Genomic DNA, 23,547 nt, shown 5'->3' on the forward strand with positions numbered 1-23,547 from the left:
TTAGAGACAGATGGGCTGTGTGTCCCGTGCGTTTATGGCTTTGTGGTCTCAGAGCTGCCAGAACTCGATAGCTTTCTGGGGAATGCTGGGTCAGCCAAGGGGCTGAAAATAGTGAGAGGAAGAAAATTCCCCCTCGCTGCTCTGGTCTGGGAGTGATTAGTGAGTAGAGCGGCATGGAGGGCCCAGCCGTGGGGTCCCTCTCAAGCACACCCTCACTGCAGTGGGAACGCGGGTCTCAACCTCCCTAGGCCTCCGTGATTTTTGTCTGTCACATACTCACCTCCAGCAGGGATGTCTATGGTGATGAGATGAGGGAGCATCGTAGCACATGTGGCACTTAGTAGGCTTGTGGTGAGTGGACGCTGGCGTCAGTGGAACAGGAGACTGGGCGCTGCGTGTGGACGCACTCACGTACTGGTGGCATGGGTGGACAGAGGAGAGAGGGACGCTCTGCAGTTCTCCTTTTGGTCTGTCACCCCCGCTGTTGTGAGCAGAATCCGTGAGTGTATTCTGTTGCCCCAGTCAACTTGGTAGGCTGATTGCTCAATTTTCTGCTTCCACTTTTGATTTCTTAAGAATGGGAAAACGAATACTTCAGATACTTTTCTGGTTGATGCTATACATTCCTTGATATCACCTTAATGTTTTTTAATTTCTATGTATTTTGGATGTTGGAGCTTGCCTGACATCTGTGCTTTTATGTCTCAACCTCTCGCGTAACTGTTGGCCACACCAGAACCAGAGAGAAGTGAGTAGACCGATTGGTAGCAGGGCTAGGACTGGAATTCCCCAGCCTTTTGGCACCCAGCAGGCTCTGTTTTCTGTATTGCACTGCTCTTCTCTATTTCGACCCCTGTTAGGACAGTGGGTGTGAAATGTAGCTGGGCGCTTTTGGGGGTGTGCTAGGAGTGTGGCAGATGCCTCAGACTGGCATTTTCCCCTGATTCTGAATTCTCATGGCTCAGAGTCAGTCTCTAGGCTACTGACTGGGAAGATGCAGGAAGTTGTTTTGTATGACAAACTATGCCAGGGCATTTTTTTCACCCGGCAATTTGTTTGGTTTGGACTGGAATAAATCTCTGATCTTGGTTTCTTTGTCTATATTATTAGGGAGTGGAGCCTGACTTGTTAACTTAGCCCAATTCATAGTGCTTAGAATCTCAGTGAGTGTGTGTTGAACTGAGCAGAAGTGTGAGAGCATCTTGGACAGTGGTTTGCAAACCTAGCTGCATCTGGGGGGCTGTGAAAAAAGCATGTGTGCTTACTCCCGACCAGTTGAAATAGAATCTGCAGGAATGGAGCCTGGGCAGGTATAGTGCTGTTAAAAACCCCCAGGTGGTTCTGATATACTGTAAAGGTTGAGTAAAGGTTGAGATGCCCGGATCCACAGTGAATTGGAGTCCTGGATCATAGACATGCCTTATGCTTTCACCAGCTTAGAATGGTTCTTGTGCTTTAGAACTGTGAAAAAGTGTTATGCAAACAAATGTGGAAACAGCCTAAATGTCACATCCTGTTACTACCTGTCATGAAGTATATTTACCGGTTACTCACTCTACTCTGATCTCTACCCATTCCACCTTTTCTTCATGGTATGAAGTACTCTTTAGGCATTTATTGAACTCTTGTTTGTACCACCGCTGTGCTGGACAGTTTATAAATATTACTTCTTTAAACAAGGCCTATGGAGTCAGGCTGCCTGGGTTTTGCTAACTAGCTGTGTCATTTGGGGCAACTTTTTAAGCTTATATAAACCTGACTTTCATCTATGAAATGGGATGACAGGGGGTCATGATCATCTCACAGGATCATGCAAATGTGTATGTAAAGTGCTTAGTTTGGTGCCTAACACATAGTAACTACTCAGTAAAGTTATTATTACACCATCATCATCATATTTAAATGTAAATATTAAGAGCTAATAAATTTGTAAAAGGTACTATACCCTTACCCCTTGAACCAAAGACTACTTTAGTTTTAAGTGGTTGGGTTAATTTATCACTTAAATATTGGCCTCTTGAATACCTTGAATTTCAATTGAACGTAACCAGAGGATTTCATAATTGGACCGTTGCCTCTGGAAGTTGGAGCTTTGTTTGTTTGGTTTCACCTCCTACACTAAGCCTATGGCTGTGCACATCTTTATGATGACTTTTGGTACTGGGGAATCAAAGCTTCATTCGCTTTTTGGAGGAGATGACCTTATGCTGTATGAAGCACTCAGACTTCGTTAACTATGTACCATCCAGACAAGACCAGGTGCTTCCCACGGCAGCCTGTCCTTTTCTTATCTCTCTCATCAATCTAGCATGTTCCTTCTATTCCTCTTTATATTAGAACTTCTCTTTGAACAAAGAATGTTGTTTTGTCACTGCTAGGTCCCCAGCAATTAGTAATGCCTAGCACATACTAGGTGCCTCCTGAATGTTAATAGGTGATAATCTAGCAGTACACAAGATAAATCCGCAGGTTGAGATTTAAGCTGTGTGGTATGAAGGCTGCATTGGCAAACTTATTAAATCAATTTTGTTAATACAAGTTTAACATATCTTAGTAACTGACTTAGTTCAGGAATCATTTGCTGAGTGTCTTCTAGGCCAGACATTGGGGACAGAAAGGTAATAATATATGATCCCTGCCTCATGTGCAGGAAGTCTATTGCGATGGACAGATGCGTGCTAATGGCTGCCATGGAATATGGTGAGTATTAGATAAAGGGGCACCCTGTGTGCCCTTGGAGCATAGAGCAGGGCTTGTGTTCTGGGAACATGGGCTCCATGTGAAAACACAATTTAAATTCTCTTTTTTCTTTCTTTTTTTTTTTTTTTTTTTTTTTTTTGAGACAGAGTCTTGCTCTGTGGTCCAGGCTGGAGTACATTGGTGTGATCTCGGCTCACTGCAACGTGCTCCCCCCAGGTTCAAGCGATTCTCGTACCTCAGCCTCCTGAGTAGCTGGGATAACAGGTGTGTGCCACAACGCCTGGCTAATTTTTGCATTTATAGTAGAGATGGAGTTTCACCATGCTGGCTGGGCTGGTCTTGGACTCCTGACATCAGGTGATCCTCCCGCCTCGGTCTTCCAAAGTTCTGGGATTATAGTCATGTATGTATTCATCCTTTTAAATATCTGCGGGTAGCATTTAACTTTAAATGGGTACTAATTAAACTATTGAATGACTTTAGTATGGATTGAATGACTTTGCTCGGGCCCCGTTTTTAATTTCCTTCATTAGAGAGAAAAAAAAAATGCAGGTTGAATATCCCTCATCCAAACTTCTTGGAATCAGAAGTGTCTCAGATTTTTTTCCTTTTTTGGATTTTTGAATATTTGCATTATACCTGCTGGTTAAGCATCCTGAATTCAAAAATCCAGAGTCTGAGCTGTTCCAATGAACATTTCATTGAGCATCACCTCGACACTCAAAAGTTGAGGATTTCGGAGTTTCTGGTTAGGGAGACTCATCCTGTATGGGTGCTGGGTTGTTGCAGGAGTTTTGGACCAGAGGTTGGGTGACTAGGCTTTGGTTTTCGCTTTGTTATTAAACGGGCTGTTTTATTCCATAATCTCAGCTTTAGATCCCCCGGTTGTCAAAGAAGGGAACGGGCCATCTGATGTTTAAGGCCTCTGTTAGTTCTGACTTGGAGACACCTGGCTTCAGTTCATCTTCCTTAGGAGTGGACAAAGAATATGGGAATTTTGAAATCGTTAGTCAACATCTACAGGGTCATTGCAGCCTGGTTTTGGGTAAGGTCATCTTTAGTGAGCCCAGGGAGAAACAGTGGTTTAGCTGTCAGCTGAGAGGGGTAAGCGGTCCTATTAATTTTCCTCTGTGTTAGTGAAAGCATTGTTAAGGGTCACAGCGTTAGTGGAGCTGGCTGGAAAGAGGAGGGGAACTCACTGTTACAGGTTATATTGAATGTCTTTTCAGTCACTAAATGCTTTTTATGATATGTTTTTCAGGATTTCAGTGTTGTATGATTTCTCTGTGTTAAGCACAGGAAATTTAACATCAGCAAAAAAGAATGCTCTTTCTTTTTTTTTACTTTGAGATGGAGTTTCGTTCTTGTCGCCCAGGCTGGAGTGCAGTGGCGTGATCTCAGCTCACTGCAACCTTGGCCTCCTGAGTTCAAGCGATTTTCCTGCCTCAGCCTCCCGAGTAGCTGGGATTACAGGTGCCCACCAGCATGCCTGGCTAATTTTTGTATTTTTAGTACAGATGAGGCTTTGCCATATTGGCCAGGCTGTTCTTGAACTTCTGACCTCAGGTGATCCTCCTGCCTCGGCTTCCCAAATTGCTGGGATTACAGGCATGTGCCGCGATGCCTGGCCTTGAATGTTCTTTCTATGGGAATTTACAAAAGCCAGCTTTTGAGTCTAGTGGCAGAAAACCTCTTCATTGTTTAGCTGTGCTGTGAGCTTGGAGGGCTTCAAGCCCAGCTGAAAAAGCTGTAGTATTCTATGTCAGTTGGCTGTCTTGGAGAACGTAATGAGCACTGGACTGGAGTGATACTGTCAGAGTTCATGAGCGGTTTGAGGCTCTCAAAGCCTAGATACTGGGGTTGCCCAAATACATCAGCTGGACTCACTATTTCTCTCGGGAGTCGGGGGGTGGAAAATGCTGTGGTCTTAACTCTGCTCTTAATTTTACAGTGCTGTTATTAATGGTAAGAATGATTTCATACGTTTGCATTTTGCTTTGTAACTCACAGAGAATTTTAAAATCTGTTATCTGATTTTATTCCCTCAGCAGTTCTGTGAAAAAGGTAGAGCACTTTCATATCTTCTGTTTTTCCATGATTCTCTTGTGGCTCACAGAAGCTAAGAGCCTTCACCAAGGTCATAGGGTGAATGAGTTGCAGAGCTGGGAGTAGAGGCTCAGGCTTCTAGTGACCCTGTTTCTTCCTTGATAGCTTGCTCTGGTGGCGCTATGCTCAGGTAACTGCGCATGCTCGGTTTGGTCTTTTGTAAATCCCTGCCCCATTTCGGGGGAAGTTCTTGGGAGGCTTCTATTCATTTTGGAGCATTTAAGTATCTTGTCCTCTCTCCCTCTTCCCAGATGCATGGGCATTTCTGCAGGCCCCCAGGCTGGCCCTTGTGCGTGGGGGCGTCTCCTGTCTCCACGTTGCTTGCACGCCCCGGGGCCCCCTCGTGCCTGCCTCCACACTGCAAGCTGTTTGATAAATGTTACTAAGTCAGCATCGTTGTTTTCTAGAAATGGGACGGGGTATGGATGCCACGTTCTTTTCTGTGTGAAGTCTGCGATTGTATCATCTTGCCTTCCCCGTGTGTGCTCCTTGAGGGTGTCGCTGTGCTGCGGTCATCTGTGTTCCCTAGGGTGCCTCCCTTGGAGTTCGGGCGGTAGTAGACATGCAGTCAGTGTTCACGGCCTGAATGAGAGGAAGGCCAACAGAGCCATTAAATCTGGAAAATGACAAGTGAGGGAAAGGAATTTTTATTGAAGGCATGTGAAAAAGAAATCTTTTTAGAAAAGTTGACCTGTTTCTCAACTGGAGTTGAATTTCAGCTCAGAAAAGCAGCTGTGTGCCCAGAGGGCTTTGGGATTTCAGTTTGTGACAGATGAATTGAATTTGTTGTTGTATGAATGTATTATCCTTTTGTGGTTTTATTAGGCCTTTCTCCCAAATGGAATCGATTTTTCTATAAAAGTCACACTTCCTTTTTGAGAAGTGTAACACTAATTGTATGGGATGGTCTCCCAAAAGATTACCTGCCAGGAACCAAACACACTGCCTGAGACTCACGGCCCCTGGTTTCTGCCTGTGCAGCTGCAGGGCAGAGAGGCACGCTCGAGCTGAAATCAAGACGCGTGTCTGCATCTTCTCTTTCTTGACTGCTGTTTCGTCTCTGAGCTGGCCTGCCTTCAATGTCTAGGAGCTTGGTGGGTGTAGACACATTACGGTATGGAGGAGGGATATGGTGTTGCCACAGCCAGGAGACTGGCTGAAGTCTCTGTTCTCTTCCTGCTCACTGCTCTGACTTTGTATGAGTCACATTTGTAGGGCTGTGCACAGCGGCTTACACCTGTAATCCCAGCACTTTGGGAGGCCGACCTGGGAGGATCTCTTGAGCCCAGAGTTTGGAACCAGTCTGGGCAACATGGTGAAACCCCATTCCTACAAAAAATAAAAATTAAAAAATTAGCCAGATGTGGTGGCTCCTGCCTGTAATCCCAGCTACTGGAGAGGCTGAGGTTCGAGAATCACTTGAGCCTGGGAAGTCGAGGCTGCAGTGAACCATCATCACGCCACTGCACTCCAGTCTGGTCAGAGCAAGACCTTGTCCCCAAAAAAACAAACAAACAAACAAAAACTCATTTGTAATAGTGGCAGTAGTTAACTTTTGAAAGTTTGAAGAAAAGTTTCTAAATAACCTGTGACCATGGACAACTTACTTAGCCTTTCTATGCCTCAGTTTCCTCATCTATGAAAAATGAGAGAATATGGTACTGATCTTACAGGATTTCAATGAGAACTAGACGAGATCAAACTCAGAGCCTGGCACCTCGTGAGTGCACACTCAATGTTATTATTTCAACATTTTAGAGGAAAAAGAATGCTAATGGGTCACTATGGCTAAACATAGTCTATCACTGGCGTTACTTATGGTATTGGAAGGAAGTTGAATTCCATATAGATAGTGTGATGGAGAAAGTATTTTCGGCATTGGCAGTATTTATTCAAAGAACAAAGGATGTGTCTGTCCTGTGTGGAGAGCCGTTTCCGCTTGTTTCTTTAAATGTTATGGGAAAAGCACTCGACCTTGTGCTCTCTGCCGGACAGCTTCAGTCTCCGCGTATTGATTTGGCCAATGGTCGCTCGCCATCATCATGGCAGCAGCAGTGGAAGGGACAGCTTGTCTTGATTTGCATTTTTGGGTGTTTGTGCTATTTATAGACAATTAAGACTTGGAAGCCTGTTTATGGCAAGCTGGTAAATTCAGCAAAACATGGAAAAACCTGTTAGCAGAGTTTGCACGTGTGCAGGCACAGAGCAGCCAAATAAACACACAAGTTTTCCTGTATTTTAAAACTCTCTGAAAAAAAAAAAAAAAAAAAAAAAGACATTAAACCATTGCCCAGATGGCTTATAGAGCTAGAGCTTTTTCCTTGAAGTACATGAGTATGACTGTCAGACATCTGAAACCCCAAGCCATCTTAAAACATCATTTGGATGCTACCCCCTCTCTGCCCTTTTTTTCCATTTGTAAGGGACAAGGATCCAGGAAGGAAAGTATTAGTTTACAAAGGCTTTTGTTACAATTAATCGTTCATGTTCTTTCTTTTGGTATCTTATTCTCTGTTTACATTTTTTTTTTATTTTTACATTTTTTGAGACAGAGTCTTGCTCTGTCACCCAGGCTGGAGTGCAGTGGCACGCTCTCGGCTCACTCCAACCTCTGCCTCCCAGGTTCAAGTGATTCTTGTGCCTCAGCTTCCTGAGTAACTGAGATTACAGGCGTGTGCCACCACGTCCAGCTAATTTTTATGTTTTTAGTAGAGACAAGGTTTCGCCGCGTTGGTCAGGCTGATCTTGAACTCCTGAACTCAGGTGATCTGCCTGCCTCAGGCTCCCAAAGAGCTGAGAATACAGGTGTGAGCCACCGCGCCCGGCCGCTGTTTCCATTTTGTAAACACCTGCGCCACCCCAGTGTAGGGTGGCTAGGGGTATTCTTCTTTCCTGTTTCCTGGTGTATTTTCCTCTACAGCGTTGATCACTCTTTAACATACTTTTTGGTTATCTGTCTCTACCTACAAAAATATGTTCGCTGTTATATCACCAGTGCCTGGCACGTAGATAGTCAGTCAATATTTGTTGAATGAATGAATGGGCTGAAAGAACCTTATTCTTTCTTCTGTCACTTCACACCATATGCTTTTGGAAAATGCTATGTGAACAGGGATCGTAAGCAGCAGAGGTTACACACATGGCTGTGGGATAGCCCATCATCCTCAGATACTTGTCTGGAAGGAGGTGGAGTACATGAGTAGAAATGATACAAGATAACTTCTTCAGGAAATCAGCCAGGTGTCACAACTTTTCACATAGGCGTGTGATGTTAGTGTATGTGTGTATGAAGAGCTGTCGTGGCCTAGAATCACGGGCCTTTAGATCCCTTGTACAGATAGAAAAGTAAAGGCGGAGGCCCAGGAATGCTGTAGGCCACCGAGGTAGAGTCCCTGTCTATCCTTCTCAGTGTTTGGTCACTTCTCAGTGCACTCCCCTCTTTACTGCTAAAGCCACCTTCCCTGACTCTGAATGTGTAACCACGAGGGGGAAAATGTCCTCCAGGCTCACAATTTGTGGAGAAAAAGCCCAGCACCTAAAATAATGTTCACGAAGTTTGTACCTAGAAAACGTGGCCATTTCTATCATATCTTTGAATTTCCCTCTTTCTCATACATTTTATAAACAAGACAGTAGAAGGAGATTCGTGAACAGCCACTTTAGAACAAGGGGGAAAAAATCAAATCTAGAACATTCCAGTTTCTGTTTTCTTCTCAGTTTAGGGCTGAGGCACTTTAGCTTCCTGTCTAAGGGACTACTCAAATCTGATTAGAAACCATTGTGGGCTGGTAATTATCCGTAATTTTAGGAAGACAGATGCAGCACCAACTCTATTCTCTGATAGTAGGCTTAAGAATTTTAAATTTGCATGGCAGGAGAATCAGATGGTGAGGTGGGATAAGCGTTCAGATGCTTGGTCATTGATAGCTTTTTACTTCCACGTATCACATGGGGATTTGGGACTCGGGAAGCCCGCTGAGAACTGATGACTATCTGTCCCCTGAACAGCTGGGGTCCTTTTCATCCTGAGCTCAGAAAGATTGCTCCTACTGCAGCCAGGGAAGACAGGTTGTTGACTGGTTAGAAATCATGGCAGGTTATTTTCTCCACCCGCAGTTCGCAGTTGAAAAGCAGAGCTATCAAAAAGTTGTGTTCTCTGTTGTATTTCAAATCTGGGTGTTTAAAAAATTATGTAAGCAAATTAAGCATTTCTGTAATGGTAGTTGTGTGTGTTCTTGATGCGAATGAGAGGTGCATTCCCTTGTAAAATCTCTGGGACTTTATAGGAGTATGTGAGCCTTAGAACAAAAGTTGGTTTTCTAGATGATCACGTAGATATGATGCTGAACACTAGACAAAGATGTTGATTGAAGCGATTTAAAAAAAATTTTTCTGAGTTCAGATTTTACACCAATATTTAGAAAATCAGCAAAAGAACTTGGAGGAATGTTCTCAGGCATCCAGTTCAGCCCCCTGCGCACATTGTCATAAAATCCGAGTGTGTGTACAGGGAGACGCACTCCTTTCTGTTCTCATCACTGGTCCTTTCCTGGCTCTGCACCTGCCTGTCATGCGCGTCCGTGCGAAGAGACCACCAAACAGGCGTTGTGTGAGCAATAAAGCTTTTTAATCACCTGGGTGCAGGCGGGCTGAGTCCAAAAAAGAGAGTCAGTGAAGGGAGATAAGGGTGGGGCCGTTTTATAGGGTTTGGGTAGGTAAAGGAAAATTACAGTCAAAAGGGGGTTCTGTGGCGGGCAGGAGTGAGGGTCACAAGGTGCTCAGTGTGGGAGCTTTTTGAGCCAGGATGAGCCAGGAAAAGGAATTTCACAAGATAATATAATCACTTAAGGCAAGGACCTGTCATTTTCACTTCTTTTGTGGTAGAATGTCATCAGTTAAGGTGGGACAGGGCATTTGCACTTCTTTTGTGATGCTTCAGTTACTTCAGGCCATCTGGGCATATACGTGCAAGTCACAGGGGATGCGATGGCTTGGCTTGGGCTCAGAAGCATGACATTGCCCTCTTCCCGACCTTCCCTACCTTTTCCCTCCTGTGCGGTTCTCTCACAAAGTGAATGGCCTCAGCCACAGCTTCTCTGCAGCTGCATCAGACTGTGGCGACAGGAGTGGTGGCTCCTGCAGGGCCTGCTGTCCCCACGGAGCCCAGTCTTGCTTGCGGCTGGAACCTGGTCACCATTTGCACCGAAAGTATGTAATTCTACAGAACGAGAGCCAACATGCTGGGGATGGAGGCGTCTTTATCACTGCATATTTTAATCTTGGGTAGAAAGTATGGAAAAGTATGTGATGCCTGTGGTTTGATGTCAGAAGGACATTGTGAACTTGATGTGGACTGAGGATGTTCAGGTGCAACAGGCACCCCGGCTTCATTAAATGAGACTTCCCCACCTCCCTGCCAGGCATGCACAGGTGTATGGCCACATCTTATGTGTCATCCTTATCTAGAGTGCGCCTTGTCATGCTTAAAGTTACATGATGATATTCTGCCTCATAGAGTAGGTCCCAAACCGCATTCAACACAGAAATATACTCTTGCTATTATACATAGAAAGGGCTTTCATATACCAAGCGGGAGAGCAGTCCTAAAATCTGGGCTGGAATCACAGAAGGAAGGTTTGGGAAGCAACAGATTCCCTAGTCCAAAGCTGGTTTTTGATGAACCTAGAAACAGGACCAAGAGAAGTGAATTTCCCTAAGGCCCTGACAGTGTCTCACGGTAGCATTTGAACCTAGCAGTTTCTTGACCTATTTCTTTAAATGATTAGTCATGCTTCCTCTGATTCCTATATAAACGTATTCCTCATTCATTCTTTTGTTTCAGTGAATTATTGCAGTGCTACCACGTAACAGTATTGGAGTCAAAATGTGGCAGTGTTTATCCCTTTCCAAGGTTTTTAGTTGCACAGTTTGTCAAAGTTGTGCTAACAGTTTCTTGTTGGTTGCAAGGTGTCCTTTCAGAAGCCAATTGTGTGGTGTATTGACGTTGATTGTTGGAGGTAGTTTGGTTAGAACGTACTTCGAGTGGCTGGCGTGGGCCTGGGGGACAGTGACAACTGCCTGCTTCATGGGCAGAGATGAAGTAATTGCTTCCTGGGAAGTACCATCCTCCTGGCCACATTCTCCAGCCCATTTCGTTTGTGTTGGTTTCCTCGCATCTGCACGTTTCTGGCTTCATGTGAGTCTCATTTATTGTAGCATATGACTTCAGGCTGTGGGAAAGAATGGCCATTTTAGCACAGAGATGCACACAAAGGAACAACTGGCTAAATGTGAGTGAAGACATTCTTAGAGGGGGTTTCATTTTTTTTATTCTTTAACAGGCAGTCTGGGAAGCATTCTGGACATGTGGCCTGCGCTGTCACAGTTCCTCCCTGCAGGATCGCAGATGTTTGGAGATTGTAGTGATAACTGTTATCATTGAGAATGTCATTCTCACAGGCTCTAATAAGTCAGGATTTATTCAGTGTTAATTTGTTAAAGACAACTGTATTTCTAGCCAAATCCATGTGAGACGTTTCTCCTGGCAGTGTTGCTGGGGGTATTCCCGTGGCTTAGTCTTCGGGCAGCACACGCCTTTGAATACTGCTGAAGAGAACCCAAAGCGCACTGGAGTACTACTGCCATACGGGGTGTTAGTCACTGATACATGTCTCAGTCAGACCTGATGGATTCTTGACCCCTTCCTTTCTTAATTTTTTAATTTTTATTTTTTATTTTTGTTTTTTAAGAGCATAACCCCTTAGGTGGCCACCATGAATCTCTGGTGTTTTCAGTTGGCTGCAGCCTATTTGCCGTCTCTGGTTCAAACATATTCGAAGCCTGATGATGCTTCCCTCGGTTGTTCTGCTGTGTGACCTCCGTGCCCGCAGGGTTCAAGAGTGTCAGAGCTGGGAGCCGCCTTCACAACTACCAGGGTTTCCAGAACCTCCTTTATCTAGCCCTGGGGATGGAAGAGATGTCATCAGAGGCGGAGGCTTATTAGGGTTACACGCCATTGATAACAAATGAGGAGGTTTTCTTTTATATAAGGGGAGCTTCTTATAATGTGCTTTAGTAGGGTAAAGAAGCTTTTGAGATTTGCTTTCTCTGGAAAGATAATTTGTGATCCTGCTGTTGCTTTCAACAAAAATATAATTTGCATACCAGTGCATGTTGTATTACTGAGCACTGGCTGACAAATGGTTCTTAACTCGTCATTCACTCCGCCACTGTTTCTTGAATGGCATATGTGTGCCAGCTGTAGTAGGAACTTGCTAGGCTCTAGGACTAACCCTTATGAAATAGGGGTCCTGGGGGAAGCAAATGCATATAACTATAAACGTTTGAGGGGATATCAGAGGGGTGCCTATAGGTACAAAACTTTGTTCATTCGTTGTCCCATCTAGGAGGTTTTGTGTCTTAGCAGCGTGTTCCATAGCAACCCATCCCTCTATCAAAATATTCATCATATTATTTTGAAATTCTCTGCTTAGGTATGTGTTTTTCTGACTATGTTTAGAACTGGTTAAGGACAGGCTATGGGGTATGTATTATATATATCTACACACACACATATATTTATATATATACACATTACCATTGTAAATATACTATATATTTATATATATACTCATATATATATTTCTCCCTCTCTATATATACATACACACCACACACATATATATACACACATATATATGAAATACACACACACACACACACACACACACACACACTTCTCCTGCCAAGCACAGAAAGTCAAAACTAGGCAAGAGTTCTTTTAGTGTTCATGAAAAAACAGATGTGTTAGTTGAGAGCGTCCTTAAGTTGCCAGGGGAAAGACAGGATGGATTCACAAAGGGAGATAGTGTGTTTTTTTTCCTTTGTTTAACTCTTGAATTCGAAATAATCCAGACTTATGGAAAAGTTGCAAAAATAGTACAGAGAATTCCCATATACTCTTCCCTCAGATTCCCCAAACATTTCACCCCATTTGTACTTTCTTTCTCTGTGGATATAATTTTTTTTTTCTGAAATGTTTGAGAGTGGAAGGTAGCATGCAGGCAGGGTGAAAGGCGGAAGGAGAGAGGTGGGTTGGGAGGCTTTTTTTTTTTTTTTGACCTTCTGAGATGGCGTTTCACTCTTGTCACCCAGGCTGGAGTGCAATGGCACGATCTTGGCTCACTGTAACCTCTGTCTTCTGAGTTCAAGTGATTCTCCTGCTTCAGCCTCTGGGATAGCTGGGATTACAGGCGCCCACCACCATGCTTACCTAATTTTTTGTATTTTTAGTAGAGGCATTTCATCATCTTGGTCAGGCTGGTCTTGAGCTCCTGACCTCTGATGATCCACCTGCCTTGGCCTACCAAAGTGCTGGGATTACAGGCGTGAGCCACTGTGGCTGGGGATTGGGAGGCTTTTGCAGTAACCCAGAGCGCTATGATGAGGGCTGGACCTGGTTGGAAATGATGAGAAAGGTGAGAAGTGGTTAGGTCTGGCATATATTTTGAAAGGAGAGTTTAAATGGGTTGGATGACAAGAGAGAGAAAAAGAAGTTTTAAGGATGATGTCAAGGATTTTGGCCTGAGTAACTGGAAGACTAGAGATGCTGTTATTGGGATCGGGAAGACTATGGGAGGAGTGGGTTATAGCAGGGGGAATCAAAAGTGTGTTTTCGGCATGCTAAATTTGAGGTCCAAAAAGGGATATCAAGAAGTGTTGGCTGGGCGCGGTGCCTCACGCCTGTAATTCCAGCACTTTGGGAGGCTGAGGCGGGCAGATCACCTGAGGTCAAGAGTTCGAGACCAGCCTGATAATTATTAAAATCGATCATTGATGTTTACTAATTAATCATATTATTGCTCCTAATACTGCAGGGGGTGTATACCTACCTGTGATGTTGTTCCTAATATCCAGGGACAGAGAGCATGATTTTAGTTTTAATATCACAGTAGGTGTACACTCACCATGTGAAACTGATCCTAATATCCAGGGGGTAGAATATGACATGACTCCCAACATAGCAATGAATGGACAGCCACCTGGTGATATTACTCCTAATATACACAGAAGAAGCGTATGATATTACTCCCAATATCCCAGGGAGGGTACAGCTCTTCTGTGATATGGTTCCTAGTATCTGGAGGGGGAGAGGATGATAATAATTCCAGTATCACAGGCTGTGTTCACCCGCCCTGTGATATTGTTATTAATATTCTGGAAGGGAGAGAATGATATGATTCCCCATAGAGCAGGAGGCGTACACCCAGCCTGGGATATTGTTCCTAATATCCATGGAGAGGAGAGGCTGATGTTACTCCCAATATGGCAGGGGGTGTACATCCACCCTGTGATATTCTTCTTAATATTCCAAGGCTGAGAGGTTGATACTACTCCCAGTATCGCAGACACTGTACACCCCCATGTGATATTCTTCCTGATATCTGGAAGGGGAGAAGATGGTATTAATCCCCATATCGCAGGAGGTGAACACCCACTTTGTGATATCTTTCCTAATATGCAGAGGGAGAGAGGATAATATTATTCACAATATTGCAGAAGATGTACACGCCCCCCCATGATATTGTCCTTAATATTCCAAGGCACAGAAGATGATGTTACTCCCAATATCGCAGAAAGTGTACACCCCCCAGTGATGTTGTTCCCATGATCCAGGAGGGAAGAGGATGATATGACTTTCAACCCCTGCACCCTGCAATGCTCTCACCCTGCAACACCGACACCAGCTCAATCTGACATGGGACCAGAGGTGCTGGCTGGGGGTGTTGATTGCTTCTCTTTTCTCCCTTGCCAGACTCAGTAGAGGAAGCTGAGACTGAGCAGCCGCAGGAACAAGGTAGGTTTTGCCCGTGGCTCAGGCTTCCTCTGGTTATGAGCTGGGTCTTGGAGTAACACCGGGGGAGGGGACAGAGCTGAGTACAGTGGGCATTGGATGCAGCTGTCACCCCTCTGTGGTGTGGGCCGGGGACTTGAGGGACATCGCCTGAGGTGGGCCTGAACCTCCCGTCTACTCTGGCACTGGAGGCCGTGGGGTCCCACACTTCTTCCAATGAACATGCTGACCCCTGCCTGGTCACCGACCGAGGTGGGACATCCTTTCCACTGCTGGAGACCACATGTAGCTGTGGGTTCCTTCTTCATGACCTGGAGAAGCTGCAGTTCACCCTGTGCTCCGCCTCAGAGATGGGAGGCCACACTGCCCTCAGCGGGTAGCAGAATGCAGAGCTTTAGGTTGCAGGGGCCTCAACTGAGGTCCCTGAAGGGTCTGCTCCTTCCTGAGGGGAGCCAGTGGGGAAGGGAAGGCTGTTGTAGGTTTGCCTCAGGGAGGGGGTGGTTCCACCCTCTGCCAAAGTCACTGGAGCAAAGGCACGTGGCTCTCCAGCTGCCCCGGAGGCCAGGGTAGTGGCTGGGAGGGGCTGTGTACCTCTGCCAGATTGGGGAGATTTCTTAGCTAATCTAGTGTAGTCAAGTCAGACATTTGCCTCTAAATCATATTTATTTATTTTTTTAATTCCAAGGCTTTACAGATGAATAAGGAGGCAGTTTGTACTGAAAATATTTTTTACATGTGAGCTTGAAACAGAGAGTCTGTTTAAATCTAGTTTTTTCCTTCCCAGTAATGCCTCCTTTCTTCCCAGGTTTTCCAACAGGAAATGTGCTTGTTTGCTCACCTCTGGGAGGGGGCTTTGGCTAGGAATCCACCAAAGCCAGCAGGCACCAGTGGGCTGCTGGAGCACGCTGGCCTTTGTTAACCCTTTAGGAACTGTGGGCTTCAGGTTTTCAGACCATTGAAGGTGAAGGTGGCCACAGGGGCCTGGAAGCTTTCCCTTCCTTCCTGCAGCGATGGTCCGTTTCCCTGCACGGAGCTGGGTACATGGGTACAACAGCCCTGTCCTGTGCCGTCGGTGGCTTTACCAATTTTGCATAGCAGCTTTTGAGCTGATCAATAGCTCTGATTGGCTGTTGAGGATTTCATGGATTCCTGTACCCCACCAGGGGGCCCAATATGCTGACAAAAGTTACATTTGTAGTTGTAGTGCTGCATATACATGGGTCCAGTTAGAAGGCTTTGATTCTTTCTAAAGGGAAAGGCATCTCTGAGGGATCACTGAGCTGACATAGTCTCCTAAAACCATGCTGTGAGGTGGGCGACAAAGCAGGACAGGAGGGTGATTTTGTAGGAGAGTCGGGCCACGGGCCTGCGTGTTCTCTCTGTCCCCATAGTGCCGGAGTTCCTACGTGCTCCAGGCCCGGGTTTGCATTGCACATAATTCTCAAGGGCTCATGGCAAGCTGCGCCAGGGACACAGAGAGGGGGGATGTGGGGACCCTGTCCCCAGTGGACCAAGGACTCAATGCTGAACTCTAATCTGTCTAGGTGTTTTTGTGACTTGCAGAAATACCTCCACCTTGCCTGGGCCTGGAGCCACAGGCGACCCTGCCGAAGGTGAAGAATGTTCTAGAACAATGCAAGACCTGCCCAGGCTGCCCCCAGGAGCCAGCATCCTGGGGTCTCTGTGCGGCATCCAGCAACATGAGCTTGCAGGACCCCGAGGAGCCCTCCTTCTTCTTGGAAGCTGAGGACGACTGGGAGGACCCAGAGGCCCTGACCTCACTGCTGTGTTCCTGAACGCCCCCGGGTACAAGGCCAGCTTCTGTGGCCTGTACGGTGTGGCATGGCCATGGCTGAGTGGCATGTTCTGCAGCTTTAGCAATGAGGAGGAGCTGACTGGGCGCCTGGCACAGGCCCGAGGGGTGGCCAAGAAAGCTGGCCTCTTCATGGCCCTGGCCAGACTCTGCTTCCTCCTGGGGCGGCTGTGCAGCAGGAGGCTCAAGCTGTCCCGGGCCCGGGTGTACTTGGAGGAAGCACTGGGGTCCCTGGAGGGCAGCTTTGGGGACCTGTTCCTGGTGGTGGCTGTGTACGCCAACCTGGCCAGCATTTACCGGAAGCAGAACGGGAGAAGGGTACACAGGTGGTTCCCAAAGCCATGGCCCTGCTCCTGGGGACGCCGGGTCACATCTGCAGCACCGAGGTGGAGGGAGAGCTCCTGCAGCTGGCCCTGCAGCAGATGGTGGTGGCCAGAGCCTGCAGGCCGCGGCCCGGGCCTGCTTCCTGCTGGCCAGGCACCATGTGCACCTCAAGCAGCTCGAGGAGGCCCTGCCCTTCCTAGAGCTGCTGCTGCTTTTGCACAGGGACTCGGGAGCCCCAGAGGCTGCGTGGCTCTCAGACTGCTCCCTACTGCTGGCTGACATCTCCTGGCTCCTACTCCTGGCCGCAAGTGCCTGCCCCACCTCGTGCTGAGCCTGTGTCATGGTGGCCTCATTGAGGACACAGGACTTGCTGGCCGGCTCGCTAAGAAGTGTGAACCTGGTGCTCCAGAACGCCCTCCAGCCCCACAGCCTCCCCACCCAGACTTCCCACTACCTCAGGCGAGCGCTGGCCTCCCTAACCCTGGGCACAGGCCACGTGCTGCGCGGCCTTCTCCACGCCAGCCTGGCCCAACTGTACAGCCACCGTGGCTATCACGGCCCAGCCATCACCTTCATGACACAGGGGGTGGAAGCCAGTGCTGTTGCCGGAGTCTGTGCCATCGTGGACCCCCTGGTGGCCCTGGCCTGGCTGCACGTGCTTCATGGACAGAGCCCGGTGGCCCTGAACATCCTGCAGTCTGTCCAGGATGCAGTGGTGGCCAGCGAGGACCAGGAGGGTGTGATTGCCAACATGGTGGCCGTGGCTCTGAAGAGGACAGGCCAGACGAGGCAGGCAGCCGAGGGCTACTACTGCGCCCTACGGGCGGCTTGGTACCTGGGCCAGCGGAGGAACCAGGCAGTGGTGCTGGCCAACTTCGGGACCCTGTGCCTGCTCTGGGGTGCCAGAAGGCTGGCCCAGCACTACCTCCTGGAGGCTGTGCGGCTGTTCTCGAGGCTGCCCTGCAGGGAGTGTGGCCAGGACTTCACCCACGTGCTCCTGTAGCTGGGCCACCTCTGCACCCGCCAGGGCCCAGCCCAGCAGGACAAGGGCTACTATGAGTGGGCCCTTCTGGTCGCCGTGGAGATGGGCCATGTGGAGAGTGAGTGCCCCCGTTCCCCCTGTGCGCCTTCCGGGGCCACTCAGGTCAGGGCACACCTGGGGTTTGTGATTCGGAAACAAGTGGTGGTTTTTCCACCATCGAAAGTGCTGAGTCATGGCCAGCAGCAGATGTTGGCAAGCGCCCTGGAGACAGGCGGTTCCCATGCAGGGCCAGGTCCTCTGTGCCCTACTGAGGCAGCCAGCTTTTCCTGGTTTGCCCAGGGACCATCCTGCCTTGAGCATGGAAAGTCCTGCTTGCTGGGAATCCCTAGACATAACCCTGGGATCAAGGCAGGCTCTGCTGCGCTGGGACTTGGGGCCCCTCCATGAGCCAGGCCCTGACACCGGTTCTTGTGCCCGTGTGATCTGCTTGGTATGTTGGCAACCTGCGCACCTGTCATCCCACTTCACAGGGGACAGGGGGTGGGTGATTGCCCAAAGCCGCAGAGCAGTTCATGCAGAGTGTGTCAGGCCCCACCCACAAATGGGGCTTGTGGAGTCCTCGGGTGGCAGGGACTGAGTGTGGGAATGGGAGCTTCAGGCCAGAGAAGCCACAAAAGTGTGAGTGGCGTGATGGCGGGGCACCAGTTGGCCCCGGGTTAGGGAAGCCTCTTTAGTGTGGGACCAGAGGGTTGAGAGGATTTAGTCAAGTAATAGGTGGTGGGGGAGGGGCTGGTGGTGTAGCCTGTGTGAAGCACCAGGGATGAGCGAGTGGGGGTGAGTGAGCGGGAGTGTGAGCGGGGATGAGTGAGTTGGGGTGAGTGAGCGGAGGTGTGATGGGGGTGAGTGAGCGGGAGTGTGAGCGGGGATGAGTGGGTTGTGAGCAGGGGTGCGTGAGTGGGGTGAGTGAGCGGGAGTGTGAGCGGGGATGAGTGGGTTGTGAGCAGGGGTGCGTGAGTGGGGGTGAGTGAGTGGGAGTGTGAGCGGGGATGAATGGGGTGTGAGTGGGGGTGAGTGAGCGGGAGTGTGAGCGGGGATGAGTGGGGTGTGAGTGGGGGTGAGTGAATGGGGTGTGAGTGAACAGGAGTGTGAGCGGGGATGAGTGGGGTGTGAGCGGGGATGAGTGAGTGGGGTGAGTGAGCGGGAGTGTGAGCGGGGATGAGTGGGGTGTGAGCGGGGATGAGTGAGTGGGGGTGAGTGAGCGGGAGTGTGAGCAGGGATGAGTGGGGTATGAGCGGGGGTGAGTGAGCAGGGCTTATGCAGGGAGGTGCAGAGTTGGGAGCGGGTGGGTTGGGTGCTGGATGGTGAGAAGCTCTTCTGGAGAGCTAAGCAGGGCCTGGGGCCTCAGGCTGTGGCTTGGCCTTTTCCCCAAGAGCACTGGGGAGCCATGGGGTGCTATCGAACAGTCACTGCAGACTGAGCAGTGAACGGACAGTAGGTGGGCAGGGCTGTCTGAAATCTAGGCCGCAGAGGATAGATGAGGAAGTTGAGTCCAGGAAAATGGCTGAGTCGAGGGATACTGTTGAGTCCCCTCTGCCTTGCAGCGCTTTGTCATGGCATCGTGAGACCACTCAGAGGTGCCTCCTGTGGCCTGGGCCAGAGCCCCAGGGGCTGTGACCAAACCTGCCCATTTCCCAGCACAGGCCTGGCACCCACTCCTGGCCCTATGAGGGATGAGATTTTGGAAAGGACCATGTGAAGGGGCCCTGGTCCCATATATCTGCCCAAGGAGGGGTGGGGGGTTCTGACCCAGGCTTCTTCCCCAGGGGCATTCTCTGACTGGAAGGAGACCCTCCAGGAACCCAGCGCCCCAGCCCCCACTGCAGCCTCCGGTGGCTCCTGGCACAACAGCCTGTGGCACCTCCTCCTACGAGGCCCTCCCTGGCGTGCTGGGGGATTCAGACTTGGAAATGCAGGCCAGGGAACGGGGATCATGCTTCCCTGTCTCCCCACCCTGAGCTGAACAGTCGAGGAGACCGAGGGTGCCGCTGATGCCCCACATGCTTCCTTGGGGTCATTTTTGAGTCACTTTCGGTAGTTTGTGTCCTTCTAGGAGTGTGGCTGTTGTGTCTGGATGGTCTGATTTCTTGGTGTACAATTGTTCGTAGTGTTTTCATGGAATCCTTTTATTTCTGTCAGGTCGGCAATAATGTTTCCTCTTTCATTTCTGATTTTAGAAACTTGGGTTTTTATTTATTTATTTTTATTAGGGATGGGGTCTCATCATGTTCCCCCAGGCTGGTCTTGAATGCTGGCCTCAGCGATCCTTCCACTTCCGCCTCACAAAGCGCTGGGATGACAGGCGTGAGCCATGGTGCTCAGTCTCTGATTTTAGTCATTTGTGTCCCGTCTTTCTTTTCTTGGTCAGTCTGGAGAAATATTCGTCAATTTTGTTATTATCTTCAAAAAACCCACCTTCGGTTCTGTTGAGTATCTCTTTTGTTTTTCCATTCTCTGTATTTTTACTTCCCATTTCCACTCTCACATTTATTATTTTCTTCCTTTTATTCACTTTGGGTTTAGTTCTTTTTCTAGTTTCTCAAGGTGGAAGGTTAAGTTATTGACTTGAGATTTTTCTTCTTTCTTTGAATGTAGACATTTACAGTTATAAATTTCCCTTTCAGTGCTGCCTTAGCTGCATCTTGGAATTTTTGATACGCTGCGCTATTTTTTTTTTGTTTTAAAGACAGAGTTGTGCTCTACTGCCCAGGCTGGGGTGCAGTGGTGCAATCTTGGCTCGCTGCACCTTCTACCCAGGTTCAAGCCATTCTCATGCCTCAGCCTCCCGAGTAGCTGGAATTACAGATGTGCACCACCCCACCTGGCTAATTTTTTTTTTTTTTTTTTTTTTAATAGAGCGAGACGGGATTTCACCATGTTTCCCAGGCTGATCTCAAACTCCTGGACTCAAGAGATCCTCCCGCCTCGACCTCCCACAGTGCTGGGATGAGAGGCGTGAGCCACTGCGCTGGCCCGGGCTGTGCATTTGTTTGCATTCTTCTCAAATTAGTTTTCGGTTTCCCTGATGGTCTCTTTGACTCACTGGTTGTTTAGCAGTGTGTAATTTCCACGTATTTTTGAATCTCCCACATTTCCTTCACTGTTGATTTCCAGTTTCGTGCCAGTACAGCTGAAGAACACCTCTGCTTTGGTCTCAGTCCTTCTCCATTCACTGAGGCTCATTTTGTGGCCTGGCCCATGGTCTGTCATGGGGAATGTCCCATGGGTGCTCGAGAGGACGGTGTATTCAGCTGTTGTTGGGTGGCGTGTGTGACAGATGTCCATTCGGCGTACCTGGTTTCCGGTGTTAATCTCCGGAATGTTTCTGACACTAGAAAATCAGAAGCTTTTGACCGTTCCCAGTGCCCTGGCTTTGGGAGAGGCCAGTGAACCTGTGGGTTTGGAGCCTGGTGCCATGAGAGAAGCATGTGTGGGAACGCCAGGGGCCGGCTTTGAACCCCATTCCCCCAACATGATGCCGTGTGTGGCAGACATGACGCTTGGCTTTGCTCTCTCAGGGTTCCATCTGCGACAGGGGCTACTTGTGCCCCTGGCCTCATCAGCTCAGGCTGAAGGCGGCCCTGGTCCTGGCCAGAGGGGCTTTGTGAAGCAGAAATAGATGGCCTGGTGCAGGGGCCGAGCCTGGCCAGGACCTCGGCCCTGGGAGTTGTAAAGAAGGCCGGCCTGTACCATGAGCATCTGCATCAAGCTGTGCCCATGTCACGGTGTGCTCGGTGTCTGCCCTGGCACGGGTACATGGCCTGTCTGCACTCAGGCTCCCCGCCTATGGGGCCCAGGCTCACAGAGGTATGAAAGAGGCAAGCACGGCACCGGGGTCTCCGACCCCAGCCAGCCTCGCTTCGATGCTGGGAGACTAACGTCTTCCATTTTGTCCTCTGCCCAGGCCAGCTGCAGGCCGTCTAGCGGCTGTGCTACTTCTACAGCGCCGTCATGCCCAGCGAGGCCCAGTGTGTCATCTACCACGAGCTCCAGCTCTCCCTGGCCCGCAAGGTGGCCGACAAGGTGCTGGAGGGGCACATCCTGAAGACCATCAGTCAGCTCTACCTGTCCCTGGGCATGGAGCAGTAAGGGCTGGCTTTGCAGTGGTGGAGGTGGGGGCAGGCAGGGCAGGGAGAGGGGCACAGGGAAGCTGGCCCAGGGCGCCAGCAGCCCCCCTCCTTTTGATCATTTGGTTCTTTGGCATCAGATGCTTTGAGCTGGTGGGCCTGGGGTCGTTCCAGGGCTGCTGCTGGCCCGTGAGTCCCAGCTTGAGCCTCCCTTGTTGGGTCAAAGGTCATCTCAACCCCAGCAGAGGCAGTACGTGCACTCTGGGCTGTTCTTCCTACTGTGGTGGCTTTTGTCGTCTGACCTCTGCCTGCCCCGAATCTTCCCTCCTGGCCTTCATCTGTCCCCTTAAATGTGACCACAGCAGCCACCTGTGGCTTCTCTCCCACAGAAGACAGAGCCAGTTGTGTCACCTGCTTCCCTGGGGCACGGTTTCCAAGGTCTCACGTCCCATAAGTGGCCTACTCGGCTTCCCCCAAGCATCCTGACCTGTTGGGGTAACCATGGCCCTGGCCACCCCACCCATAGGGCCCAGTGACATTGCTGCAGTCACACCCCCTCGAGTGTTGGACTTACTGAGAGAGCAGGGAAGGAGCCAGATTCCATGGCGACCCAGGAGACTGGCTCCAGTCTTGGCCTCAGGTTCACAGAAGGAAATGGGCCAGTGTGCTAGAGCCATGCTTCTCAAAGTGTAGTCCCTGGACCAGTAGAGCAGCATCCATGTCACCTAGGAGTTTGTGGCAAGTGGGAGTTCTAGGGCCTGCCCCAGGCCTGTGGAACCAGAAGCTCTGGGGGCAGGGCCAGCAATCTGTACAGACCGGCCTCCGGGTGACTGTGATGCCTGCACACCTTGGGAACCATCGGCCCAGATAGCCTCTGAACACTAACGGCTCCTGGTGCATCTGGAGAAGACACAGGCCATGTCTGGGAGGCAGGGGAGATGGACTAGCACACTCCTCCTGCCACAGGGCAGCATGATGCTCGATTCCCTCAGAAGGATGTCCTTCATCTTTTCCATGCCGTGTGTGTTCACCCTGGCCCTCCCAGCAGCCTGGGAAGGGCAGAACACTGCACACACGAGAGGGCCGTTCCCAGTCCCCACATTCCAGGTTCATCTGTCACCAGACCCACGGGTGGAGGCAGACTGGTTCCAGGAGGATGAGAGCCCTTGTTCTGACACCTGTGTCTGATTCCAGGGCCTACAAATCTGCTCTGGACTACACCAAACGAAGTCTGGGGATTTTCATTGACCTCCAGAGGAAAGAGAAGGAGGCGTATGCCTGGCTGCAAGCAGGGAAGATCTATTACATCTTGCGGCAGAGCGAGCTGGTGACCTGTACATCCAGGTGAGTGGCAAGGGATGCAGGAGGACCCCTGTGCTGTTCACTCTCTGTCCATCCACCCATCCATTCATCCTTCCATCATTTATTTACCTGTTCATCCTTCCATCCATCCATCCATTCTTCTGTCCATCCATCCATCATCCATCCATCCACCATTCATCCATCCTTTTATCATCCATTTATTCACCCGTCTATCCATCCATTCACCTGTCCATCCACCCATCCATTCATCCTTCCATCATCTGTTTACCTGCTCATCCTTCTATCCATCAATCCATCATCCATCCATCCATCCATTCTTCCA

The 23,547-nt window shown here is 49.1% G+C and overlaps 1 pseudogene across 1 annotated transcript in view; it reads left to right on the forward strand.

Annotated features, from left to right (window-relative positions):
* The first annotated feature begins 2,663 nt into the window (after positions 1-2,663).
* Positions 2,664-23,547, forward strand: part of LOC114669796 (SH3 domain and tetratricopeptide repeat-containing protein 1-like) — a 30,881-nt pseudogene continuing 9,997 nt past the window's right edge. The window contains exons 1-5 of the transcript XR_013415952.1: positions 2,664-2,700; positions 14,621-14,662; positions 16,223-17,896; positions 21,740-21,920; positions 23,097-23,246. The product of XR_013415952.1 is annotated as an SH3 domain and tetratricopeptide repeat-containing protein 1-like (transcript). The remainder of the gene's footprint in view (positions 2,701-14,620; positions 14,663-16,222; positions 17,897-21,739; positions 21,921-23,096; positions 23,247-23,547) is intronic.

The sequence above is a fragment of the Macaca mulatta genome, chromosome 3 (assembly GCF_049350105.2).
Source record: "Macaca mulatta isolate MMU2019108-1 chromosome 3, T2T-MMU8v2.0, whole genome shotgun sequence".
In the NCBI taxonomy this organism is placed as follows: Eukaryota; Metazoa; Chordata; class Mammalia; order Primates; family Cercopithecidae; genus Macaca; species Macaca mulatta.